Source organism: Lactuca virosa, chromosome 6 (genome assembly GCF_052849685.1).
Source record: "Lactuca virosa cultivar CGN04683 chromosome 6, Lactuca_virosa_CGN04683_v6, whole genome shotgun sequence".
Taxonomy (NCBI): Eukaryota; Viridiplantae; Streptophyta; class Magnoliopsida; order Asterales; family Asteraceae; genus Lactuca; species Lactuca virosa.
This window is the reverse complement of record NC_136431.1, coordinates 261,803,709-261,825,761: the sequence shown is the minus strand read 5'-3', so window position 1 is coordinate 261,825,761 and position 22,053 is coordinate 261,803,709. Positions and strand designations below refer to the sequence as shown.

The 22,053-nt window shown below is 39.6% G+C and overlaps 1 non-coding gene across 1 annotated transcript; it reads left to right on the top strand.

The window, feature by feature from the left end:
• The first annotated feature begins 756 nt into the window (after positions 1 to 756).
• Positions 757 to 863, top strand: LOC145122891 (small nucleolar RNA R71). Its single transcript, XR_013714788.1, has one exon. It is a non-coding gene; the product is annotated as a small nucleolar RNA R71 (small nucleolar RNA).
• Positions 864 to 22,053: the final 21,190 nt, after the last annotated feature.

Here is a 22,053-nt window from a genome sequence, read left to right as displayed (position 1 = left end):
TCGATAACCATAACATGTGGTTGAGGTTTTTTCTCGGTAATCTTTGGAGATAATTTTTCATTTACAAAAGTGGTTAGTTGACCTAGTCGGGCTTCGATATTTTGGATCGAAGCTTGGTGATTCCTTAGCAAAGCTTGTTGGTCTCGCATTAGATTTTTATGTTCCCTTATCACCGCATCATTCTCATCATGTCTTTTCTCTGAAGCCTCCATGAATCTGTGTAGCATGGACTCAAGATCAACTTTCTTTTCAGGTGGTGGTTGCTCTTTTTGGTAGAAGCCTCGGTCAGTCTGCCTATATTTTTCTTCGTTTTTCTTCTTATGTTCTTCATACGGCAACCAATCTTTCTTCGGCTTCCTCCAATATTCATCATATTTATCTCCACTCGAATAGCAAACTTGCACCTTCTTATTTCCATTATCATCCAAGTGGCAGTCTTTAGTCAAATGTGGACCACTGCATCCTTCACAACCAACTCTAATAGCATGTATTGACTGGTCCATCTTTGTCATCCTTCGATCCATAGTGTTTAGCATGGCCAGAATAGCAGCCATGTCTTCAGATGTTCCACTACTAATTCCCTTCGCCCCATCATGTCTAGGATTATGGTACTCACGAGAATGCTTGGAAAATTCTTCAATTAATTCCTTGATTTCAGCCGGATTTTTCTTAGTCAATGGTCCTTGAGAATCAAGGAGTTGCCTTGTCATGACATTAAACCCATCATAAAACATAGATACTTCTTGTTGCTCATTCACGTCATTTTGGGGGCAATTCCTTATTAATCCCTTGTAGCATTCTCATGCTTCGTATAGTGACTCCCCCGGTTGTTCCTCAAAATTTGCTATGGTTTTCTTAAGTTTAGAAACTTTGGAAGGGGGCAAAAGTGTTCTAAAAATTGCTCACGCATCTGTGCCCAAGTGGTAATTGCACCGGGTGGAAGTGCTTTTAACCAATCTTTGGCAGCTCCCTTGAAAGTGATAGGTAGCATTCTTAGCAAAACTGTAGTGTGCGGAACATTTGGGATGTTAAAGTAGTCAGCAATGTCATTGAATTCACCTAGGTGTTTGTAAGCATCCTCATGATCCTTTCCAGAAAATGGTACTTCTTTTAGTATGGACAGAATGTGTCCCTTCAGCTCGAATGTGGTAGTGGCTGGAATCGCGGGCTGCACTAGACCGGGACCGGTGTCCTCTGGGATTCTTTTTTTGTATACCACCATAGACATATCAGCAATGTTCGACATCTCGTTATTTTGCTCGTCCTCGAAATCGCATTCTTCAAATTCGGGTTCAGTCTCGTATTCGGGATTTTTTGGATTAGGATTTTGTTCAAAGCTTTCAATCTTGCTCTCGCCTTTCTTTTGATTGCTCGACTCTCCTACCTTCTTCCCTTTCTTCTTTCCAAAAACTGATTTAAGGTCTTTGAAAGGTGACTTCTTTGGTGGTTGGTTTTCTCCTACGTTTTTATCCGTCATTTTGTGAAGGGCAGACTCTGGATCTTCAAGCGGTGGTATCAAAGGTGTGTTGGATCCACGGGTCATGAACTACTGCAAGAAAAACAAAAATAAAAACATAAAACTGAACAAAAACTAAATAAAAATGTTTACTGACTGCTCACCACAACGTGGTAAAGGGCACCACGTCGTGTTGTCGCAAAAAAATCTAAAGAAAAAACAAAAACGTGAAATAACTAAGTTCACGTCGTGGACTTAAGGTCCACGTCGTGAGTTCAGTACTGAAATAAAAAAACTAACTCAAAATTTTAACTATTTGCAGGTTTTACCCCATAAAAAGGATCGATTAATCTAAAGAAAATAAATTTCTAAACTAATTAGCTGTTCCCCGGCAACGACGCCAAAAACTTGATATGTCCTAATAGCTACACCTGATTTTACCTACTATCCTACTAGCTATTCGACCAAAGGAACTGTACCTTTTCGCAATTGTATAGCACAAACAGTCCGGTATCGATCTCAGGGAACGGAATTAATTATTTAACCTACTTACTATTAAATTAACCTAAAATTCTAAGCAAAAGTAAAATGGTTTTTATCTAATTTTGCAAGTTTAGACAGACTTAAATTCTCAACTATTCAAATTCAATCAATTACTAAAACACTTACGTTAGTTCGAATCCACTTTCCCTCAATGGTTAGCTCTTAATTATGTACAATTCTCGTTGGTTACCAATTAATATATTATTAGCAATTCAAGTCCAAATTTACTAATGTTGAATTAATTCATGTAGAGTTATGCATGGTCACACATAATTTAACACAGAATCAATTATTAATTATTATTGGATCTATGTAAGATTGACTAAACAAACACAATACTATAGTCACAATATATGTTCTCTAGAACAGCCAAAACTAATACTTTAATCACTTAACTAAGATTGGTTGGATCCTAGCTCTAGCAATTCAGTTGTCACTAAATTACTAGGTGTCAAGTTCATGCAATTTAATATTCACTAAACTACACAGAACATGAGTTAAAGAAATTTAAGTATCAAATTCTAACATGCTAGGTATTAACAATCAAACACAAGCATTCAACCAACAAGAAAATTCCATAATCAATTAACTAATCCGTGAGTTCAATCTTCATCTAGCTAACAGAAGCAGCTAGATTTAGTTACTCATAGTAACAATCAAACACACAATCTTCATTATTAAAAACATATTAATGTACCAAACTAAGAATAAAGTTATGATCTTCTCCTTCTCCTTCCTTGGATGTTATTACTAAGTTTTTGCCTTCTTTTCCTTTAAAAATCGACTTCTGGACTCTCTATTCTTTCTAGCTAACCTTTTCAAGTCGTAAAACACCAAGGATATATATACTTTTTGGGATTTTGAACTCCATGTCATGGACTAGGACTCCACGTCGTGAATTTGGATGAATCCTTATCGGGAAAGGACTTTGACTTTCCGTGTACTCATCTTCTAGAATCGCCCATGCCACGTCGTGTAAGTGAAGTCCACGACGTGGTTATAGTTTTTCCGTGGGATTCTATTTTCTTTACTTCTCCAATCCTCCAAAGTTCCATCATTTTTCGGTTTTAGTCCTTTTTCTTCAAGATGACTTCTTTTGGTTGCAAAATTTATTAGATCTTATAAGTACCACTTATCTATGCAAATAACCAAAATATTAATCAAAATTCATTCAAATATTGCCTAAAAATATGTATAAATATGGCAATATCAATATAGAACCCTTGTAAATTCTCTTTATCATAATCATATGGCAATGTTATCATGGTATCAGAGCGGAGGTTTGATACGTTGTTAGATGCTTTTGTAGCAGTCATCTGTGGCACGGATCGAAACTATTGATGTTTCATTGTTGGTGAATTTCGTTTTCTTGATGGTATTCGTTTCTTATTGCTGTTGATTCGTTGTTGTTGTTCGATTTCTTGTTGTCCGATTAATTGCTTCCGCTGGTTTGTTACTCCTCTCATTCTCAGATTGCTATATTGTTATTGTGGTTATTTGTTCATTGTCAACATGACTGGAAAGGATGATTCCCTTCAGTTAATCAGTACTCGTCTAGATGGAAATAATTATACGTATTGGAGTTACGTTATGAAGAAATTCCTTCGTGGGAAGAATATGTGGGGCTATGTCACAGGGACTAAAGCCAAACCCTCAGTGCCTCAAGCTGAGAAGTTTGATTTATTGGTTGATTCTTGGGAGACTGATAACCCCAAGGTAATTACTTGGATTAATAATTTTGTTACTCGGTCTATTGGTATGCAGTTGGCTAAATATGACACAACAAAGGAAGTTTGGAATCACTTGGAGAGACTGTATACTGTGGGTCCCAAATCCGCTTGAGTATCAATCAGATCCGTTTGATGGTGCGGAATCCCAATCAAACGGATAATGCCAGATCAAATGAAGAAGAAAGAGAAGAAGAATAATATGAATTTATGATGTATTCAAGATTGGAATGATGAACAATACACAAGATTCACACACACTTGCACCTTCTCTCCTTTCTCTCTCTAGAACACCTTAGAATACACACACTTAAGTTCCTCTGGTTGTACACTCCTCACCCACCTAACATCTATATATATGACACATGGGCCGTGAATGGGTTCACGACCGTGAACCCGTTCACGGCCGTAAACACAACCGCAAACACCTATTACATGACTGAAAAATACATTTTGTTAGAAAAGTAAAGTATAAACCAATATTTTTGACCCAACAGTCTCCCCCTTGGTTTATAGCTTTCTTTTCTAATTGACCCAACAAGCTCCCCCTAAAAAGTAGTTGGCTTTTCTTGTCAATCTTCATTTGGAGCTTGGCTTCAGCTTTTGTCTTTGATTTCTTCACAGCTTCAAGATGAACTTGATGAATCTTCAATAAATGATTTCATCTTGAGCAGTTGGGCTTTTCTTCAGAATTTGACTTTAAACGCACGTTGGGTGAGGAGGCTTCTTGAAAAGATTCTTGAAAAATGGCGCTTTCAGCTTGAGAATCTTCAGAGAGAATAATAGAGAGATCTAATCTTCTGGATCACTCCAACAGGTACAAGAATAGCAGCAAATTGATTGAGGAGGCTTCAATGCAATCTGTCACATAATCTTCAAGTACAGCTTCACCTTGCTTCTGGGATTGAAGGATTGAATGTTGAAATAATAGTCTTCATTTCTTGCTCCTTCGAATGAGAATTCTTCGATGATCACGGATGAAGCCTTGGCTTAGAAAATCTCGATACAGTCTCCATGAGTCTCATCTACATCTGAAATCACTTTTCAAGACAAAACAAAACTAAAAGAAAACTTAGCACACAATATTTTTGAATTTTTCATATTTTCTGGAAAAATTAAAAAAACAGAAACAAAAATATTTTGGATTTTTGATTTTTCTGAACAATAAATAAAACAGAATATAACACTATTTTTGGATTTTTAATTTTCTAATTTTTTTTTATTTTTGATTTTTCTGATTTTTTTTTTGAATTTTGATTTTTTTTAATTCTCCCCCTAAATTTGTACATAGAGAAAAACTATGAACAAATTTAACAAAAACAAAAATATTTGGGATCAAAGTTGTGAGACAGTCTTAACTTTGTTTATCAGTACCTTCACCTTCATGAATAGATCTGGTCAATTGCCGGTATTGTGATCCACTTAAACACAAAGGATATCAACAAAATTTTTTTAAATATACCATTTAGCTGACGACGACCACGGGTACTGTTGTCCACTTAAATTAAGCAGCAAGATCTACAGACAACCTCTAAATGGTTCAATTTTAGTTGCACTAGAACGTGTTCCCCACTTCCCGATATACCCTGCTTATCAAGAACTTCCAAAGAACTCCTTACTTTAGGTGAGTAAACAATTATTAAGGAGGAAGTCAGATTTAGAAATAGGTGCATATGTTGTGTCCCAGGTCGGATCTCTTTAAATCATGCAGAGGGGACAACATATGACTAACAGAGATAGAGGGATTGAGAGGTAGAATGTTGCATATGTTGTGTCCCAGGTCGGATCTTCCGATCACGTAGAGGGTACAGCATATGGCTAACAGATAGAAAGAATTTCATAGATAAGGAGGTGCGTAGAATTAGAGTTGCATATGTTGCAATCCAGGTCGGATCTCTTCCAATCACGCAGAGGAAGCAACATATGACTGACAAATAGAAAGCAAGAAAATAATTTCCTACAGACCTACTTTATCAGAACCCCCCAGTCGCCCTATTAGAACCAGAATTAAGGATATAAGTCCGTACATCAAGGAAAAGTTAAGCCATAGTTCTAGATGCGTATTAATTTAGTGTATCCCGTGGGTTCACGTGTTTATCTCACTGCTCAATCTACCCGAGCGTCGTATGTTCAGGCCAAACAATCCTATCTAAATCCACACTGTCGAATCCTTCGAGCCTACCAGCACATTGAACACAGAGTCTAGACAATTCAGATTCAGTACGTTACACTGGTTTAGACTGCCGGTTATCACTTTATCTTGATATCACTTCCCAAAACAACCTACTAAAGAAAGACATATAAGGAAATAAAAAATTGTCTTCAAAATGAATAAGTTTAAGATAAACTCGGGACTATCGAGAAGAAAACTCAAACCGTAAGTCACTGATTGAATTTGCATCCAGAAGGTCTGAGAACAACACACATAGTCTCAGAACAGATCCGAAAATTCTTCACATCGTTAAGCACAAACCCAATGAGTGACCCCTTCCTTTCTTCCTTTCCCGCAAAGGACACATACTCTCACTTAAAGTTTTGAGTGTTATACAGTTGAGAGATGTCCCCTATCATGTGCCTGGAACAACCACTACCAATAAACCGAAGTCTGATGATATGTTTCCATAGCTGCTCCGACACAGAGCGGGATCAGTTGGTCTTTGGAACCCAGTCCATTTTGAAACTGGGTTGACCTTTGTCATCTATGCAAGGAACTCTCTCCCACGACATATCCTGCTTATCACAAACAGTTAATGTAGAAATATTAGAAGCATTAGGAGATTTAGGAGATTGAACCTTTGGTACCCATCTCTAGTTAGGTTTAACCCATTTCTTGTTCGAGCGGATGGGTGCCTCGGTTCTTGCTTTTGAACTGGAAGCCGATCGTTGAGATGACTTTGATTTGACTGATCTTGATTTCGCTGGAGCATCTCTTGGATTGGATTTCTTGGCCGACATACCCTTCTTGTTGTTGGAAGATGAATCCTTGGCCTTTTTCGCATTCCAGTCACCATTTCGCAAATGTGAACTTGAAGGGCTTCTTTTCGGGTATTTCCCTCTTGGCGCGTTCTGCCATCCTTGTGCATAGTAGGGAACGTATGCGCGATTTGGACAGTTTTTAGCAATGTGTCCAGGTGTTCCACAGTGAAAACATGTTTTTTTCTTCACTGGGAAGTTGTTTCTTCCTGCCCCTGATGGCGTATCCTTGCCTTGTCTTTTATTGTTCCCACAAGCACACTTGCAGCAGACATTCTGTTTAGCTTGAATTGGTGGCCTGTATTTACCAACATCATGTTGATCAGAAGTAACTGAGTTAGAAGCAACAGATTCTGAGTTCAAGGAGTCATTGGTTTGTTTAATAGTGTTCTCCTTGTTCTCATCCTCTACTACTTTACCTGCACATGAAGGAGAAACATTAGTATCTTTCATCTCAACACCCTCAGTTGGCCCTGATTGTTCAGTCATAACTGAAGCTGGTTCAGGGGTTTGGCCAAACTGAGTAGGAATTTCTTCCTTATTTGTCTCAAGGGGTGGGTTATAGTTGTCATTGAAGAGAGGTGGTAGACTGTGATGCCCTAACCCCTTAGTTTGATTATCTTTGAATGTTAATTGTTTTTCAATCATCGATACAACTACCTCACTTGACACATCAAATTTCTTAAAGTTGAATTCAACATCTTTATATTTTGCTTTTAATGCATCAAGTTCGGCAGTCACAGCATCAAAATCTTTCTTAAGATATCTATAATGGACACACTTGTCACTGTACTCCGCCTGTAGTTTCCCAAAGTCCTTAGTCTTGGCCTCTAGTTGTTCTTTTAATGGTTTCAGGTCTTTCCTAAGTTGATACCCCTCATATTTTAGTTCCTCTATCTCTCTACGCATCAAATCAGTCTGTTCACATAAAAATTTGATAGTTTTAATACAAGATTGAGAGCATGAAACTTCATTGACCGAAATTTTTGAGGAACTCATTGTTTAAAAATATGCCCTTTGACTTAAAACCTCAAAAGTCAACCTTAAAAGTCAAATTTAGAAAGTCAAACTGAAAAGTCAAACTTGAAAAGTCAAACTTAAGAGTCAAACCGAAAAGCTAAATTTGAAAATTTGAAGGTTAAACGATAAAGTCAAAGTTTAAAGTCAAAGTCAAAATTTTAAGTCAAAAGACAATTTAGAAAGTCAAAATTTAAAAACCAAAAATTTTGGTTGAAAATGGAATTTTAAAAAATGAAAAGAAATTGATTTTTGGGTTGAAAATGTTAAAAATGTGAAAGTAGGAACCGAGAAAGCGAATCCCTAAGATTTAAAAACGGAAGATGATTAGCGTGTGATATGCTAGATCAGATGGTAAGACATTGGTTTGAGGAAGGGAGCAGCGCGAGTTCGAATCTTGGCAACCCCAAATATTTTTTGAATGATGAACGAAGCTGCTGAACACTGAATGAGGCTGCTGAATGCTGAACAAAAGTGGGCCGAACACGTGCTGGTCCGTGAACTGTCCGATGACCACAAACTCTCGTGGGCCGTAAACGAACGAGAAACCCTAATTCGTGATTACGGCCGCCGCCGAGAAACCCTAGCCGCAAACTGATTATGGGCGCCGCCGAGAAACCCTAGCCGCAAACGCTTCTTCGGCCGTGAACCCTCCTTCGGCCGTGAACACTTCGCAGATTACGAGAAAAATAGCGTTTTTCACCTCTTTTTGCTCCAAAACTCGATCAAAAACTTGTTTTTATCAAAAACACGCAAAACAAACCCCCCCCCCCTAATTTTCAAAGATCTATCCAAAAACACAAAAATCCTTCAAAAATAAGATCAAATACGCTCTAGATCTGGCCAAAATGATTGATACAATCCAACCTCTGATACCACTTGTAAGTTCCAAATTCGCTTGAGTATCAATCAGATCCGTTTGATGGTGCGGAATCCCAATCAAACAATGATGCCAGATCAAATGAAGAAGAAAGAGAAGAAGAATAATATGAATTTATGATGTATTCAAGATGGGAATGATGAACAATACATAATATTCACACACACTTGCACCTTCTCTCCTTTCTCTCTCTAGAACACCTTAGAATACACACACTTAAGCTCCTCTGGCCGTACACTCCTCACCCACCTAACATCTATATATATGACACATGGGCCGTAAATGGGTTCACGGACGTGAACCCATTCACAGCCATAAACACAACCGCAAACACCTATTACATGACTGAAAAATACATTTTGCTAGAAAAGTAAAGTATAAACCAATATTTTTGACCCAACATATACTCTGTCTAATTTTGCTAAACAATAACAGTTAGAATATGATATTTGTGCTCTTCAACAAAATGACCAGAGCATTCAAGATTTCTATGCTGCTATATCTGATTTGTGGGATCAATTGGCTCTTACTGAATCTAAAGAGTTAAAAGATTTTGAGCCTTACATTTCTAGGAGGGAAGAACAACGTTTGGTCCAGTTCTTGATGGCCTTGTGTTCTGATTTTGAAGGCCTACGAGGAACGATTCTTCATCGCTCTCCCCTTTCCTCAGTGGATTCTGTTGTTCATGAGTTGATTGCTGAAGAGAGTCGTATCAAGTCTCATGCGGACAAATTGTTTAAAGAAACTTCCATTCCTACTTCCACTCTTGCAGTTTCCTCTAATCAGTCTCGACAAACTTCAAGGGTTTCTTACGATGAGTGTGCATTCTGCAAACAGAAAAATCATTGGAAAGCCCAGTGTCCATTATTAGTCAACAAGGGTAAATCTGGTCAGCCTTAGTCGGGACAACAAAATAGGTCTGGTCAACAAAAGTTTCAGCCACGTTCCTCTAGTACTCCTGCATGGACACCTTGTCCTCCACAGTTTGTTGTTGCTTTCACACCACCAGTTGACACAGAATTTGTTGGAAACATGCCACCATCTGCATTGGATCGCAAGGTTTTTGAGAGTTTCAGACAGTATTTGGCCTCTAATCCCACTACCGTGTATGCATCCATGTCTCATGTGGTTCCTACTTCATCTGATACATCAGGTATTCCCTCATATTTTTGGAATTTAGATTCTGGTGCAACCCATCACATGACTCCTCATTTTTCATCATTTACTGCTTTGTCACATGTGTCATCTATTTCTGTTATGTATGCTAGTGATACATCTATGCTAGTTGAGGGTGTTGGGTCTGTCTCAATTTCTCATATCACTGCCCATGATGTTTATTACATTCCCAAACTTACTTTGAATCTTCCCTCAGTTAGTCAGTTATGTAAGTTTGTTAACTGGGTGTTCTTTTCTGATTTTGTCTGTGTTATACAGGATCAACACACCAAGAAGGTGATTGGGATCGGCCGTAGGGTGGGGGAACTCTATGTCTTGGAGGTTCTCAAAGTATCTGTTGTTGCTGCCTCCAGCATTGATTTGTCTTCTTTTCGTTTGAGTCCTTTGTCGTCTGAGTTTTTATCTTTGGCATTCTCATTTGGGACATGTGTCTGTATCACGTTTGAGTTTTCTAGCATCTAGTGGTGTTTTGGGTCATTTGAACATTTGTGATATTTCTAATTGCAGTGGTTGTAAACTGGAAAAATTCTCTGCTTTACCTTTTAATAAAAGTATGTCTTGTTCTACTGCTCCTTTTGACATTTTTCATTCTAATGTGTGGGGTCCTGCACTAGTATCCACAAAGGGTAGCAGGATATTGATGTATTGTTAGTGTATATATATGTGCTAGAATAAAGTAGTTTTTTTGGTCGGTGGGTAATGTGAAAAAGTTGTGTATGTGTGTGTGTGTGTGTGTGTGTGTCTATATATATATATATATATATATATATATATATATATATATATATATATATATATATATATATATATATATATATATATATTATTAATGGAATTATAGCAAGAATGATATTTTATCGTAAGTTGATAGGACTAGAATTGATGGTAGTCTAGGTGATTATAATCTTATTATTCGAGGAATGCAAGTCAATGGTCAATTTAGTATCTGTAAAACTATCCTTGTAGATTATTTAAAAGAATTAGTTGTATACTTGTTGTAATTACCACCGTATGAGAATCAATTGTTATTGGTATGTTTAGTGTTGGAAATATAATTGTGATGGAATAATGTTAGTCATAACAATCTTGGTGACTATAATATCATGGACTAATATCATTGGTAGCGTTGGTGATTGTAACACCACAATATTGAGAGTAATTATTAGTGGTGGTCTTGGTGACGATAACATCACGATATTGAGAGTAGTTATTAGTGTTGGTCTTGGTCTTGGTGATTGTAACACCACGATATAGATAATAACTATTAGTGGTGTTCTTGATGATTGTAACAACACAGTATTGAGAATAGTTATTATTGGTGGTCTAGGTGACTGTAACACCATGGCATTAGTATCGATTATTTGTGGTGATCTTGGCGACTGTAACACCACGTATAGGTAGTTGTTATTAGTGGTGGTTTTGGTGACTATAACACCACGGGGTTATGAGAATGTATAAATGCTTGTATGTTAATATTATATTATGATAATAGCATCAATGGCTGAAATATTATCATTGGGAGAATTGTAAATTTATAGTAACCTTGGTGGTTGAAATAATATACTTACGAAAGAATGTGTTATTGTGAAAGTTTAGATGGATTCATTGTCAGGAAGAGAAATGTTGGTTGGAGGAATTGTAATATAAGTAGTATTGATTACTAATGAGGAGAGGTTGATTGGAATTGATGATGACTTGCTTAACTGTAAGTCCATTATGAATGATAAATGACATGTTAGTGTCAGTAACGTCATATTGAGCATTGAATAATTGGAAGACACTTAGGAATGGATAATTGAGAAATTGATGATATAATTAGTTTTATAACTAATTTATATTGTGTTATATAGGTTGCTCACTAAGCTCTTTGTAGTTTATATGTTTTTTGTTTGTGTGTCTTTAAGGTTCAAGTACATGTGTAGAAGGAAGTGGAGTTAGTAGTGTCCGACTTGGATTCTTACACTAGGTACCTTTAAGATCCTCTTGATAACTACTTGTACTAATTTGTGATATAAATATACACTGAATTTGTATTGATTCATGTTTTATAAATGAAAATGTATGGGAGTGCTTTCTATTAAAAATATGGGAATTAAAGAATCTGAGGAAGTCATGTGTTGATTTTCCCCAAAATCAACAACCCATTTATTTGACATTAAAGAAGGATTAATAAAGGAATTGCATGAAGTACCTGCCATATTTGTGCTGCCAGTGACTTCATCCATATATTTATTTATCACCAGTTAGTTGAAGAAGTTTGGAGAACTGTTCTCCAGTGAGATACCTAAGATCAGGGTTATTAAGACTAAAAAAGCACCCATCAAAGTTATTAAAAGTAATAGCATGATCTCTCAAAATTATTATTAGAAAAGTTGCTATTATTTGATTTATTAGAATTCTTTTTATATTGATTATTTATTGGTTTGAAATCTTTGAAATAACCAACCAATTTATAACACTTTTCTATTGTATGACCCTTAACACCACAATTCTTGCATTGAAAGATTTGATTTGGATCTTTGTTCCTTCTTTTATCATTAAAATTGATATTAAAGACTAAAGCGATTTGATTTTTATTTGAGGTATTTGACATAGAACCATTTTTCTGAAAATATTCTTCTCTAGAGATTAAAGCAAATGCATTTCTAACATTAGGTAAAAGACCAGTTAAGAGAATGTGACTTTTAACCTAATTATAACAATCATCAAGACCACTTAAGAACTGTATAAGCTTCATTTGTTTAGAGTAATTATTTAGTTGTGTAGATTTAGGATAAACACACTCAGTTAAATTCGTTAATCCATCAAACGGGGATCTGACAGGCCAACTCGTCGAGTCTGTGCAATGCATTCGTCGAGTTGGGCCAACTCGTCCAGTTCCAAACATGATCTCGTCAAGTTCTATGAACATAATGACTATTCTGCTCCCTTCTCCTTTGAACGATTCACAATTGCATCAAGTTCAACTGAAAAACATCCTAGGCTCTGATACCACTGAAGGGTTATGATCATAACTACAAATCCTATATGTTCATGCAACCCTATAATTGAGGATCTAGGTTTTCACTAGTTAAACATGCAAACTTGAATACAAAAGAGAAACCCCTAGGAAGCTAGTATATAATTCGAAATCTATACAAATAGGGTTTAGATGTGTACCTTACTTGTTATGTAGTAATAACAAGAAAACCTTGTAGATCTTTAGCTCGTGAAAGCAAGTGCCTCAAATGTGACACCTCTAATGGCTTACAAACACTCTTTGCAAGAGGATGAGAAGGAGATTGAAGGAGGTACACCAGAATTTTGGCTCTACTAGGGTTAGGGTGTAGTCACCGAAAATCCAAGGAGTTACCCTCCTTATATACTTGTGGTTGCTTAGTCCTAAAGCTAAGGTTTGTAGGTGGAAACCCTAATTCCAGGCTTAAGGCCTAAACAGCCCATGGACTCCTCTTGTAGAAGGCCTTGGACGAAAACTGTCACACCCCAAAACCGAGAACGGCGGAATACGTTCTGGGGTGGAGGACGTCATGTACAGTATCATAACAAAGCATAATAGTAAAGACAAGCAACAACATCCATTGCATTAAGATAATAATTGTAATACAAACGTGTTTAGTACAAATGTTAGACACAAAAAATACAATCGAAATAAAGTGGAGTCTTATATGTGCTCCGTCTTCTCAAAAGCTGCATCCGTACCTGTCTACTGATGACCTGAGAATACAAGTTATTTTGAAAACGTTTATTAGCATAAAGCTGGTGAGTTCATAAGTACTTATTGTCATTTCCTGTATAAAAATATTCACATTTATACATTTGTAAAAGAAAGTGTCGGTGTTCGAAAATAGTATGAGCCCTAGAAAACCCTATGTTTTCCAGAAAAAGTAGTCTTCACCAAGACCCGATGGTTTGTTTGTTCCTTTGATAATGTACAAGTTTTCCCAGTAGTTATTAGTTTGAAAATATAGTTTGACTTTATCCATGTATAGTAATGAGAAAAATGTTTTACCCCAACAATATCACTGTCGGTCATATGTAATGAAATGCAGACTCCAGGTAGTATTAAATGTACAATACTCCTCAGGGAGTCCGTTGCCTTTAATTTTTAAAGTATTAATTAAAGGTTTGAATGTGAACTCGTACGTAACCATGCTGATTGACGATCGAATCCCTTTGACCCTCCGAGTCATATGTAGATGTGACATTTTGTCACCCCTGGGCCTAGACGGCTCGGACTGTAGCTAGCAGTCGGGATGTGGGAGTGTCTGTCCCGTATAGATCTATACACATAATGCCCGCTCTCCCTCCAGGAGACTCTGGTTACGCGGTGATAGCACAAAGATGTGTCGTATCGAGAAATAGTATGTCACATTCTATTTTAGTAAGTTCTCTTGTATAGTATGTAGTGTTCTCTTTGTATGGTACATAATGTTCTCCTCGTATAGTATATAGTGTTCTCTTGTATAGTATATAGTGTTCTCTTGTATAGTACATAGCATATATTGACTCACAACTGAACTGACTCTAGTAGTTGTCATGGCAATAGTAGTAGTGAGTAGTATCCCTTAACTATACCTATTATAGTTAAATAGTATTGTTGGTTGCATGTCTTTGATATCCAAAGGCATTGAACTGATATGAAAACTTTTATATCTGACATAAATATATGAGATATATAACTAAGAATTCAACGAGAGTCGGACTAATAACAAAATACCCTAAGCCCACAATCAAACAAGAACAGGAAGTAAGGTGAGTTATTAGTCCTAAGTCCTTCAAGTCTTACTTATATAAATATATTGGTGTAGATATGGTTTGGGAATAAAGAAATAGTTTAAAAGAATTTTCGAAAATAGTTTTATAGCGATTTAACACGAAAATGAATTTGGTAAGCATTTGAAAACAGTTTAATTGGCTGTATAGTTGAAAATATAGAAAATCTCTTTTTGGTGGTAAAAACAGTTAATAGTGTAGAAAATCCTTTTGGTTGCAAGTTATAATTCACATGCGATTGTTACTATAACTTATTTGGTTCAACTTGTATTCCCCCCCATAAAACAGTTAAAAACATTTAAAAAGGTTCATTTAGGGGTATGAACTCACCTGTAGTGAGTGAAGTGGATGGAAACGCCGGGTAGGATGCTAGGTGTCAAGTGAGGACTTGAACACACACACGGATCCTATGTAACATGTAGTGATGTATAAAGTATCGAATTAGTTGTGTAATCACTAATTAAGTGAGTAAAGGCACTTCAATGTATGAAAACACTTTGTTTCAAGTGTTAGGAGTGCTAAAGGTGGCATCTAAGGAGTGTATGGCCTCACTATGGAGTTTACACTTCACTTGGCCACACTTAAGTGTGTTTACGGTTGGGAGACCATTTCCCCCATGAGTTTACGGCCGTAAACTCATGGAAATGGTGAGTTTGTGTGTCTAAAGGTCTCATGCATCGCAAGAAAGGTTCCTAGGATCAATTCAAGGGCTTGGGAAGTGATTAGGGTTCAATTGGGTACTCCCTTGGAGTTTACGGTCCTTGGACCACTCCTTGGGAGTTTACGGTCGTAAACTCTAGGGTTTACGACCGTAAACCCTTGACCACTTCAACCATGTCATGTTTTAGGGTCCTAAGCTCATCTACACTAGTTTCTAGTTCATCAAACAAGCTAAGGAAGGGTTTATGGGCATCAAAACACCATTTGAGGTGTTTACGGTTTTGGGTTTACGGTTTTTGAATGTTCAAGAACCGTAAACTCAAGTTTATGGCCAAAAAGTCATGATCTTGGGTTCCTTTGTCCATGCATGCAAGTATCTAAGCTTTAGAGAAGGTTTGGAAGTGTTTTGGGGCTTCAAAACCCTCATATAGGAGTTTACGGTTTTTGGGAGGCTCCCCAAACCGTAAACACATGCATGTTGGGGTATTTGGATGATCCAACTCGAAAATGCATGAATACCAAGCTAGAAAATCAAGTTAGGAAGATTACCTTTGATTTTTGAGGCTTGAAAGTGGTGTTCTTGAGCCAAAACCCGATTTTAGAGAGAGAAAGTAGAGAGAGAAAGCTCCAAGGTGGGAAAAGGCTCTAAAGGTGGACACTCCTCCTTTATATATGGCTGCCTAGTGGGGACCCACCATACACTGTCGTTTAAACGGAGCTAAATGTTTTTACCGGGTAAACTAACCGTAACCCGACTTAGATGCTTTTATTCCGTCATTAAATATATATTATTTTAATAACTCACAATGAATTATTTTAATAAATAAAAGTTAACGGAAAATTTTAATAGAACTAACTTTTATTAACGGAAACGGGTTACAGTGACGGAGTAAATTTCGGGTTGTCACATCATCCCCCCGTTAGAGGGAATTTCGTCCCGAAATTCAGAATTCAAGCAGTTAGGTTATTACAACACAACTAAGCAAAGAGATGAGGATAGTTAAGTTTCATTTGATCCTCGCGCTCCCAAGTGAACTCTGGTCCTCGTTTGGCGTTCCAACGAACCTTCACAATCGGGATGCGGCTTTGCTTCGTTCGTTTGACCTCTCGGTCCATGATCTCCACAGGTTCTTCCACGAAGTTGAGGCTCTCATTGATCTCGATTTCATCGAGTGGAATTATGAGAGTCTCTTCGGATAGACACTTTTTCAAGTTCGAGACGTGGAAGGTAGGATGCACATTACTAAGTTCGCGGGGTAGATTGAGTTTGTAAGCTACGGGGCCGATTCTAGCGAGAATCTCAAAAGGTCCTATGTATCTTGGATTCAGCTTTCCGCGCTTTCCGAAGCGTATCAAGCCCTTCCAGGGTGAGACTTTCAAAAGGACTCGGTCTCCCACCTGGAATTCCAAGGGTTTCCTCCGTTTGTCTGCGTAGCTTTTCTGTCGGTCTCTTGAGGCTTTAAGTCGTGCTCAGATTTGTACGATCTTTTCGGTGGTTTCGCGGATGATTTCTGGACCGGTGAGAGTGCTGTCAGGAACTCGTCCCTTAGCTAATTGGGTGTCGCCTACCTCGGCCCAGCACAGAGGGGATCTGCACTTCTGGCCGTAGAGGGCTTCGAATGGGGCAGCTTTGATGCTTGTGTGATAACTGTTGTTGTAGTAAAACTCGACTAGGGGTAAGTGAGTATCCCACGCCTTACCAAAGTCGATTACACAGGCTCGCAGCATATCCTCCAAGGTTTGAATAGTTCTCTCACTTTGTCCATCGGTTTGAGGATGGTATGCTGTGCTCATATCCAGCTTAGTTCCAAGAGCCTTCTGTAGTGACTGCCAGAACCTCGAGGTGAATCTGCTATCCCGATCGGAAATAATGGACATAGGTACACCGTGCAGTCGGACTACCTCTTGGATGTAAATTCGCGTGAGTTTCTCCATTTTGAAATTTTCCTTGATAGGAAGGAAGTGGGCGGATTTGGTTAGCCGGTCGACAATTACCCAAATGGTGTCGTACCCACTCGGAGATTTGGGCAATTTGGTAATGAAATCCATAGTAATCCTCTCCCACTTCCATTCAGGTATCACTGGCTGTTGGAGAAGACCCGAGGGTTTCTGGTATTCGACCTTGACCTTAGCGCACGTAAGGCACTTATTCACAAAGGTAGCGATTTCCGCTTTCATGTTAGGCCACCAGTACGATTTCTTGAGATCCAGGTATATCTTATCTGAACCCGGGTGAATGGAATATCGAGTGTTGTGCGCTTCTTTCATGACCAAGTCTCTGAAGCCACCGTGTCGCGGTGTCCAGATCCGGTCCATGAGATAGTAAGCTCCGTCATCCTTGACTACCAGATTCTTATCCATTCCTCGCAGGGACTCTCCCGCCACATTTTCCGGTTTCAAAGCTTCAATCTGTGCTCCCTTAATTTGTGCGGGTAGATGTGAATGGATAGTCATGGTTAGGGACTTGACTCTTCGCCCAGAATATTCCTTCCGACTTAGGGCGTCTGCTACTACATTGGCTTTACCCGGGTGGTAACGAATTTCACATTCGTAGTCATTGAGTAGCTCGACCCACCGTCGTTGTCTCATGTTGAGCTCCTTCTGGTTGAAGATGTGCTGGAGGCTTTTGTGGTCGGTATAGATGGTGCTCTTTGTACCATACAGATAGTGTCTCCATATCTTTAGGGCGAACACGACCACTCCTAGCTCGAGGTCGTGCGTGGTGTAGTTAACTTCGTGTGTCTTCAGCTGTCTTGAGGCGTAGGCGATGACCTTACCTCGTTGCATCAGAACACAGCCGAGCCCCTGATTGGATGCATCGCAATATACTACGAAGTCTTCTGTCCCTTCGGGGAGGGACAGTATCGGCGCGGTGCACAAGGCTCGCTTCAGGGTTCGGAATGCCTTCTCTTGTTTTTCTTCCCAGTCAAAGGCCACGCCATTCTGGGTCAATGCCGTAAGAGGCTTCGCAATCCGAGAGAAATTCTGAATGAATCTCCGGTAGTAGCCAGCGAGGCCTAGAAATTGGCGAATTTCTGTAGGCGTCTTCGGTGCTGACCAGTTCTCAATAGCTTTAATCTTGGATGGGTCCACGTGGATTCCTTCTTTGCTAACCACGTGTCCTAAGAATTCGACTCTTCGGATCCAAAATTCGCACTTTGAGAACTTTGCGTAAAGCTTCTCCGATCGTAGAGTTTCCAGGACCTGTCGCAGATGATCGCTATGCTCTTCCTCACTTCTAGAGTAGATAAGTATATCATCAATGAAGACGATGACGAACTGATCCAAGTAAGGACGGCATACTCTATTCATCAAGTCCATGAAGACTGCGGGCGCATTGGTTAGTCCGAACGGCATCACTACGAACTCGTAGTGCCCGTAACGAGTCCGGAAGGCTGTCTTCGGAACATCCTCCTCGAGCACTCGCAACTGGTGATACCCGGACCTTAGATCAATTTTGGAAAAGTAACTCGCCCCTTGCAGTTGATCAAATAAATCGTCTATACGAGGAAGGGGATAACGGTTCTTGATTGTCAGCTTGTTGAGTTCTCTGTAGTCGATGCACATGCGGAACGATCCGTCTTTCTTCTTTACGAACAAGACTGGTGCTCCCCAGGGTGAGAAGCTTGGTCTTATAAAGCCCTTGCTGAGCAGTTCGTTAAGTTGGCCGGATAGTTCTTGCATCTCAGCAGGCGCTAGACGATAGGGCGATTTAGTTACGGGGGTAGCTCCTGGAATTAAATCGATTCTGAACTCGACTTGACGTTTGGGAGGTAGGCCTGGCAGTTCCTCTGGAAAGATGTCAGGGAAGTCGCACACGACGGGGAAATCTTTGAGTTCTTTCGCTTTCCGGCTCGTGTCGACAACGTGTGCAAGGAATGCGCGATATTCCTTGCGCAAGTATTTCTGGGCTTGAATGCTCGAGATGATGCGAAGGCTCGTACTGGGTTTGTCTCCGTAGATCATCAATGTTTCATTGTTGGGCAAGTTCAAACGGATGGCTTTGTCGAAACACAGGATGTCGGTACGGTGGAGACTTAACCAGTCCATGCCTATGATGACATCAAAGCTCTTGATCGCTACTGGTATGAGATCGATAGGAAACGAATGATTATCTAGCGTGAGGGTACAACCTATGTAGATTTCGTTAGAACTTTCCGTCTTGCCGTTAGCCATTTCTACGACGAAGGTTTCTTTCAGTGATTGTGGTGATTGTTTGAGTAAGTGTTTAAAGTTTTGATTTACGAAACTTCTTTCTGCCCCACTATCGAATAGAATACAAGCATAATAGTTATCGAGAAGGAACGTACCCGTGACTACGGTGAGGTCTGCTACAGCCTCATTATGGCCAATAGCAAGTAGTCTACCTGCTCCTCCCGCATTGCCAGCCTTTGGACAATTTCTTTTGAAATGTCCGACTTCGCCACAGCCATAGCAGGCCTGGCTCGCTCCCGAGCTGGGAATTTGGGAAATAGGTTTGGGAGGTGCTCTGCAGAACCGGATGGTGTGGCCCTTCCGGTCGCAATTGGTGCAGTGCATTTCACGGCAGGGGCCGTTATGATGGAAGGCGCACTTATCGCACTTGGGTAGATTCCCCGCATATGATTTGGCGGGCACAGGGGCAGTAGGAGTAGTGGCAGCATGGACAGCCACCATTTGCTGGTTACTAGAAGAGGATTTGACTGATTTCCCTTTCTTTCGATCTCCCCGTTTTCTCTTGTTATCGGAGGCGTGAGTTGGAGCAGTAGTGATGGTTGTAGTTGTTGATGGAGTACGGGGAACTTCATGATCGATAAGCATTTGGGCCAACTCCTTGGCACTTTCGAAGGTCGTTGGTCTTGATGATAGAACGTTCCCACGATACGGAGGCACTAGGCCCCCGATGTATCGCTCAATCTTCTTGGCTTCCGAGGGGATCATGTTAGGGCATAGGGCTACCAGCTCGCAGTACCGGGTTGTGTAAGCTACTATATCGGAACCCTGCATTTTGAGACTCCAGAGTTCCTCCTCCAATTTCTGAATTTCTCCCTTTGGGCAGTACTCTGTCATCATTAGGTCTTTCAGTGTATCCCAACCCATGGCGTTAGCTGCTACCAGGGAGAGGGCTTTGACATGGCCATTCCACCACGTTAGGGCCCTTTGGGTAAGGGTACAAGTAGCAAACTTTATATTGCTTCCTTCGGGGCAGGAGCACATTTCGAATACTGCTTCGGTTCTTTCGAACCATTGGGTTAGGGCGAGGATTCCCCCGGTCCCGTTGAAGTAGGTAGGCTTGCAACTGATGAAATCTTTGTAGGTGCATTCCCGAGCACGGGGGTGGGTTTCACCCTGGCTAGAGTTAGTGCCCAGTCCACCTCCACTGGCACCACCAGAATTAACTTGCGCCAGAGCGGCGGTCACGGCTGCAGTCACAGCTGTTTGGAACAACACCGGGTCGAACTGCGGAGGAACCGGCGGTGTAGGTGGTGGTGGTGGAGCTTGAGTTGCGGGAGTTCTTCTGGTTGGACGCTTGCGAGGCGGCATCCTGTACTGAAAGGTTACGAAAACGATGACAATAGTAAGAATCGATTTGTAGAAATGATAAGAGTGTTTCTTGGACTAACTCTCTACAGTCTAACAAACAAAGGGAAATGTACTACTAGGTTAGGGACACCCAAAAGCACAACTTCTCCCTCGATTAGATACTGCCAATATTACTGGTATTACTGATGTATAATGAGTTCAGGAAAGGAAATGACCTAACAGGAGGTCTTACATCAAACCATCAAGGAAAATGTTGGCAGTTTAGTAGTCTAGTTAGAGTACTTCCAAAGTTAGGAATGTTTACAGGCATGTACTCTATTGACTATAGAAAAGAAAGCTATTCCTTAATCAAAAGGGAAGGATGAGTTGGCATCTTTTACTGGCGATGGGGATCCTTTGGGGCAAACCCTAAGATCAGCCAGTTGGCGCACAACTCCCCGAAGATGTCGCTCGTGCGTCCTATGACGTGCTCAGAGTTTCATGACTTCCGCTCGGGATGCGGTTATGCCATTTACGCGAGAATAGGGAAAGAAAAGTTGATAGGCGCGCTAATCTATGATACTTATAAGATGATCGTTATTAGTCGACCCAATATTTGCATAGTGCATACCAATTACATGTAATCGAAGCAGAATAGACCTTCGAATAAGTGACCCTAACTCCAAGCCCACAATCAAACAAGAACAGGAAATAAAGCAAAGGTCACAGATTCTAAGTCTATAACGCCTTAGTCACATGTAACCGTGGTGTATCCACTTAGCAACTATTGCCCTACTAGTAACGACCCTTTTAGTTCTCACATATGTTGTAACTAGAATGCAGAATACTCCTATAGTATTCTTGTTCTGATGTTCTTGTAGCAGTATTGGTAAGTTTTAGACTTGTTGTAACACCACAACCATTCTTAGGCACATGCTATCCACTCCTAGGAAAATGTAGTTGATCAGGCTACATCCGCCTAGTTTTGGCCATATGTCTCTAAGCCTAACTGTGCTGTTCAACAATCTTAATACTTTTGTTCTGTTCTAGTATGATACTGACCCTTTGTATGAATGAATGTATATATATACTTAGTTAAATATTTTATTATTTAAAAGTATATATTCTTGTTCAGAGTGTTTTAGTCCCGATGTGTTTATAGTTTGTATATCTTTTATGGGTTGATATACTTGATTCACTATAAACAGTGCTCTGATACCAATCTGTCACACCCCAAAACCGAGAACGGCGGAATACGTTCTGGGGTGGAGGACGTCATGTACAGTATCATAACAAAGCATAATAGTAAAGACAAGCAACAACATCCATTGCATTAAGATAATAAT